At 51.8% G+C, this 6,000-nt stretch overlaps 1 protein-coding gene across 4 annotated transcripts in view; it reads right to left on the minus strand.

The window, feature by feature from the left end:
* Positions 1-3,033, minus strand: part of LOC142592757 (uncharacterized) — a 68,942-nt gene extending 65,909 nt beyond the window's left edge. For 2 of the 4 annotated variants that reach the window (XM_075704418.1, XM_075704416.1), the window contains exon 1: positions 2,752-3,033. The gene's annotated coding sequence lies outside the window, so the exon portion shown is untranslated. The remainder of the gene's footprint in view (positions 1-2,751) is intronic. The other 2 variants (XM_075704417.1, XM_075704415.1) reach the window with 1 other exon arrangement.
* Positions 3,034-6,000: the final 2,967 nt, after the last annotated feature.

The following is a 6,000-nucleotide window of genomic DNA, read 5'->3' on the forward strand; positions in this document are numbered from 1 at the left end:
CGCATATATATATATACCCCGCGAGGCGACACCTACTCTCCCTCTACCCCAGCGGAGCACATCTGGTGGAGCAAGCAGCGACGGCAGCGACGTTGACGGCGGCGTCATGTGTTGAAGCACGGCTTCGGCGTTGCTAGGCAACGGCAGCTCAAGGTCGTTCGTCGGCCGCGGCATATGGCATACGGCTGCCTGCATACGGCATACGGCGCGACGAGCAGCAATGGCTCGCTGGCGGGCGTAGTAAAGCTTTCCCTTTAAAAGCTTGTACACAAAATAAAATAGATTTATAATGCGCTATCGCGTATTACGCAGTGTTCAGATGATTTGCGCTGCTTTTTGGGCGCCGCCGTTATCGTTTTAAGTTATTTTTTAATCTTCTGGAACCTTAATCATTGATGCAATTGCTCAGGATATATTTGTTGAGATATGGTGGTTAGTATTCACACACAATCGTTTTTAGGTATGTACTTGATGGCGAACGATGTCCTTGGTTGTAGGATGACCCCAGCCTTCATGGCTTCATCTAGGCGGTGATTTTGTTGAATGTCAATCGCTATAGTTATCATCTACGAAAACGTTTTCATTGTAGCGTGTAGTTCGCGTCGTCATGAAATGATATAAAGAGTCGTTTTGCTTTGTTTGCAATGTCTGCCTTAATCTTTATGGCATAGCCTTTTTAACATTCCCCTTTATAAAGAAAGCCGACGAAATGGCACTCGTGCCTTGAGACTGACAATATTAATGAGACAAAGAATTATTGCTCGTATAGTCACTTCTTAGAGCATTAATTGCAAAGCAGTACCGATGAAATGCCAAGCTTGTTGCTGCAGATGAAAGAGCAGATGACATCGATAGATAAATGAAGGCACTAGAATGATGGATGCGAGGGGCCCATACATCATACATGATTTCAACAGTGATAATGAATATGATAGAATCTGAATTTAATGCCCGCTCTGGCTGCATGCTTGGCTTGGTAGTAGCCAAGTGGGGTGATGAAATTTGGGAATTTGCAGGTGCAAGTTGGGATCGGTTGGCGGAGGACAGGGGTAATCGGAAATTGCAGGGAGAGGCCTTTGTCCAGCAGTGGACATAGATAGGCGGATGATAGTGGTGGCAATGCTGATATATCGGCATATACGCCTATATAGCCATCAACCCAACAGCGCTCAGAAGTAAACACTTAGGCCAAACCCGGCATTGTAGTAAATAAAGCTTCGCTTTAGAAATTAGAAAGAGATCTTGACGTCGCACAACTACCATCGGCAAGTCAGCCAACCCTGAATCTGCGCGGAGACTCTTGTTGAAATGATTGGTCTGTTCGCGGAGACTGAGTGGCACCTGTCGTCCCACTCGCAGGCATGCAAAAATGAACAAGCGGTTTTTCTGCAGCCGAGTGCGTAGCTCTGCGCTTCAAGCGTGCTGCTTTGAAGAATAGAGGCATCCTAGCGCGCTTGTCCCCTGACCGTTCAGATTCGAAGTCGCCACCTATACTTACAGCCCCGTTAGTGGATTCGCCAGTGTTCTTCCAGCAGAGGCCGCTCAGAGCGCAAGATCATGGCCTACATTCTCCATGCACTCCTTAAGGTTCTTTCTGTTAACCGCGACGGACCTTAAACGGCGGTGAAGATTAAACTGAAGTCTTGTTTGGATATTCCACCGTGTTTGCTTTGTGATATCTGGCGTCTCAATCACAGCGCGAAGCACCCAAACAAACAAATGCATTATGAACGCATCAATATTGACAAGCGATGCGCTCACGTGAAAGCGTTTGCGGGTAATGTTGCGATATAAGACATAACGCTGAGGATACGAGAGCATCAGAGTTGCGTAGGCAGACCTCCGAAGAAGCGGAAAAGCCGAAAGATAACGTAACCCGCAATTTAGCAAACTATGTCCGACATCAGTGTAGTGATAGGAAACAACGCCGGCGCAAACGCCTCGAAAGCTACGCGTTCTCACGGTTAGCTTACGGGACCCATTGCTCTTGCTGGGAAGTTGGTGAGTTCGTAACATGGGAACCCATGATTTCGTAGTGATGGCTTTTGTGACGCCATTCCGTTTCGCGCTGTTCGCGCCAAATCAGCGATCAAAGTGACGCTCCGCCCACTTTACCGCGGGCCGTAACTAGTAATCGAGCGGGAGACATCGCTACAAAACCGTGGCCCAGTTTTTTGTGTTCTTGAAGCTACGGATGCAAATAGTCCATTCTCTGCAGGCTCTGCGGCTTACAGCATCTTTAAGCTTCTCAAGGTTAAAGTCGCCTGAAACAAAAAATAAGAATGAAAAACGTATGCACTGATTTTGCTTTGTTGGAACACCCAGTAGCATGATTTTCTGTGGCTGCCTGTTACAGAATTGAATAGGCATTCCCCATGCACCGTTAAGCGATGCGGAAAGTGTCTCAACATAGGGACAACGAGTTTGATACGCTTTTTAACAGAAATTTGGGCGAGCGAATCCCTGTCGAGAAGGCTGATTGAGTATGTGTAATCGTTCTAGCATGTTTACGTTCAGCGGAACATAAGGATGGAGAAGGGAGAGGGAAGTGAAGGTGCATCTATCTGTTCCACTGCTATTCCTCTGCCGTTGTCCTCTGGCGCTGGCTAAGCTAGGCGTGGCGTCGAAGGGGCAGGCAAGGAAATGACGCCGCAATAGCGTCGAAGCAGGCACAGTCACAAATAATGCACAGGACGATTGTAGCAGAAGTAAGCGTGGCAGTGAAGAGGAGAGCCGGGCGCCCTGACTCACATGTAGGCACGATGCAAAAGGATGCTTCGTCGCCAAACTGTGGTCGGAATGGCGACGGAACGCGTTGCTCAGCAGGACATAGCGCTGATGCGAACGCTAGTAGCGTCCGGTCAGAATCCGGCGTCAGCGGCAGCAGAGCGGTTCCTCGGGAATCGTGAAGGCATCGTAGTACGGACTGGATGGTCTATCCCCGTCGCCAAAATGTGATGTCGGCGCGGCCTTCACGAACGCCACGCCGGGCACGTTGGACACGCTGTGACGGCGCCCTGGAGAAAGACAGGAGGGTGGAGGTGGCCGCCGAGGCGAAGAACGTTTTCATTCAGCGTGCAGCCACCTAATTAAGCCCTGAAGAACCACATCAGCGTTCTTCTGGGCGAAACAGGCTGTTTTTGTGGTATAGTGTCTGCCCCTGCGAGATCTCCGTATTATCATTCAGTTATGTTCCGGTGTAGTCTAGCTAGATGGCGCACATCCCTTCGGTCATGTGTCGAGCTTGGACCAATCAGGAGGTGCCATCTGGCGTGTGGAGTCTTCGTGTAATAAACGGCCGCTAGCCGGCCCAGTCCTCAGTCCGCTTTCATGAGGAGCAGTTGGCTCCGCGTCTCCCTCTCTGCGTCGGGCGCTCGCCGCGCGCTCGCCGGACGCCGGGCCCCCTCTTGCCTGCCGCTGCCGACACAACAGTTTTCAAAAGCTAAACCTCGATATCTCACCAGGTAGAGCAACAAAAATAATAATAAAAAAGCCGAAAATATCGTGCCAGCGTGCAGGCAACGCCTAAATTTTCGTGGCGCCTACATTGAGATGTCTTTTGTATGCCGACGATGGAACAACTAGTTCGCAGCGAACAACCTGCACTCACATGTAGGCGCGATGCAATTGGATTCCTCGTCGCCAAAATGTGGTCGGAATGGCGACGGAACGCGTTGCTCAGCAGGACATAGCGCTGATGCGAGCGCTAGTAGCATCCGCTCAGAATCCGGCGTCAGCGACAGCAAAGCGGTTCCTGAGGAATCGGGATGGCATCGTAGTACGTACTGGATGGTCTATCTCCGTCACCAAAATCTGATGTCGGCGTGGCCTCCACGAACGCCACGCCGGGCACGTTGGACACGCTGTGACGGCGCCCTCGAGAAAGACACGAGGGTGGAGGTGGCCGCCGAAGCGAAGAACGTTCTCATTCAGCGTGCAGCCACCTAACTAAGCCCTGAAGAACCACATCAGCGCCCGTCTAAGCGAAACAGCTTGTTTTGAAAGCCTAAACCTCGGCTATCACACCAGGTATAATAACAAAAATAACTTTAAAAACAGGGAATATCGTGCCAGCGTGCAGGCAACGCCTAAATTTTTGTGATGACTACATTAGCCTTTTCTTTTGTATGCCGACGATGGAACAACTAGTTCGCCGCGAACACCGAGCACCGTGCCCAAAACACAAGAACAACCCCCGCATTCAGACATACACATTGCCTTGAAGCCCATGCGTGACGTGATATAAACGACGCCTGGTGCGAACGCGCCGAAGACGCTTATTGCGTTTCCTATAGCGCGTTCACGAAAGGCGTCATTTAAATCAAGCGTGGGCTTGAAGTTAAGATGCATTTCTGAATACGGGGACAAATCTAGCGACTACAAAAAGAAAGAAAGAAAAAAAAAGAATAAAAAATTGGAGGACGCTTAAGCTTCGCCTTCAAGAGTGGAACGCGACAGCGTTCCCATCGACCCGCCAAGGGGTGTAAGGGCTCATTCACACCGGCGACTGACAGTGGTCGCGCGACCAAGTTGGTCGCAAAGCGACCAGTCGCAAATGGTCGCAAACGGTCGCCTTTATTGAAAAGCGACCATTTTGGGCCAGTCGCTTTCTGCGCAATTTTTCAGTCGCGCGACCGTGGTCGCAAAACTGATAAACCAATCAGCGGCGCACCGGAAGTGATCTTTCGTGTGTCTACATCCGGCCTCCTCCGGCGTCGCGTTCAAATTCCGCGTAGATTCCGAGAGTTCTCGCTGAGAACGATAATCTCCGGGATTGCGACTTGCGGGTCGCGCTCAGCCGGGCTTACCGGTGTGAACATCAGTCGCCTTCGGTCGCTTTTTGATTGCGAGTCGCAAATGGTCGCGCGACCTCCTCAAGTCGCCGGTGTGAATGTGCCCTAAGACAAAGCGCTACGGCGCAGGGATCACTTACGAGGCGCCCCGCATCGGACTTTGCGCCCACCTATCACACGGAGAGCGTCGATCAACGCAGCGTTCTGCGCGGCAACGAAACGTGCGCCTGAGCAAACGGAACGAACCAAAGAACTCGGTGTCTCGGAGGGGGAAACGATCTACGCCAGCCAAACGTCGTGATCGGCATGGGCAGAGAGATAGACAGATAGTAATCTAAAGAAAGGAACGGCGCTTGATTCTGCAACCCGCGTGGGAGCGCGGCGAAGCGTCGCCAGGGGAGAGGGAGTCGGGGCCGCAACGCGCCTGGCACCGGTCCGCGCACACCAGAGCCCCAATGCGCGCATGGCGCGCCACCTGTCGGGGCAGCGCCGTACATTGAGAGGAGGGGTCTTCTGTGTTTGCCGCAAGATGGCTCTGCGTGTGCGGTAAGCGCAGAAGAAATGTAGCGGAAACGTACTTCGCTATTCGTGTAAATGCGACTTCTGTAAGTTACGTGCTCATAATTACCGATATACACCACAGTATAACATTCTACGGCACGTATTTAAGGCAACACCGCGTTCACTAAAAGCGCGTTTGTACCGATTTCAAGCATCGAACTCGTGGCTGAGTGGTAGCGTCTCCGTCTCACACTCCGGAGACCCTGGTTCGATTCCCACCCAGCCCATCTTGGCAGTTGCTTTTTATTTATGAAGTGCCTGCCATGATTTATCGCTCACGGCCAACGCCGCGGACGCCGACGCCGACACCCGACGCCGACGACACCGGCTTTTCTGCGACACGAGCTCCTTAACGCTATCGCGTTGAAAGAACCGGTTCTTAGACAGATGAAAGAATCTTCCTACGCCAATATTCGAATTTCATAGTGCCTTCGGGCAGCAATGTTCCTAGGGCACGGAGTAAGACATTTAGGAGGTGAAACTCCCGTCAGCGCGAGCGAGCGCGGGCGACCAGATAAGGTCACAATTGTTGTATGCGCCGACGGGCCGTATGCAGTGGCGGCGTCATGCGGCGCGTCGTAGAAGCCGCAGCGAATAAAAAAAAAAAAAAAAAAGGTGCAGCGCCCGGGCAGCCGGCTCCGGCGCG

This window comes from Dermacentor variabilis, chromosome 9, assembly GCF_050947875.1.
Source record: "Dermacentor variabilis isolate Ectoservices chromosome 9, ASM5094787v1, whole genome shotgun sequence".
Taxonomy (NCBI): domain Eukaryota; kingdom Metazoa; phylum Arthropoda; class Arachnida; order Ixodida; family Ixodidae; genus Dermacentor; species Dermacentor variabilis.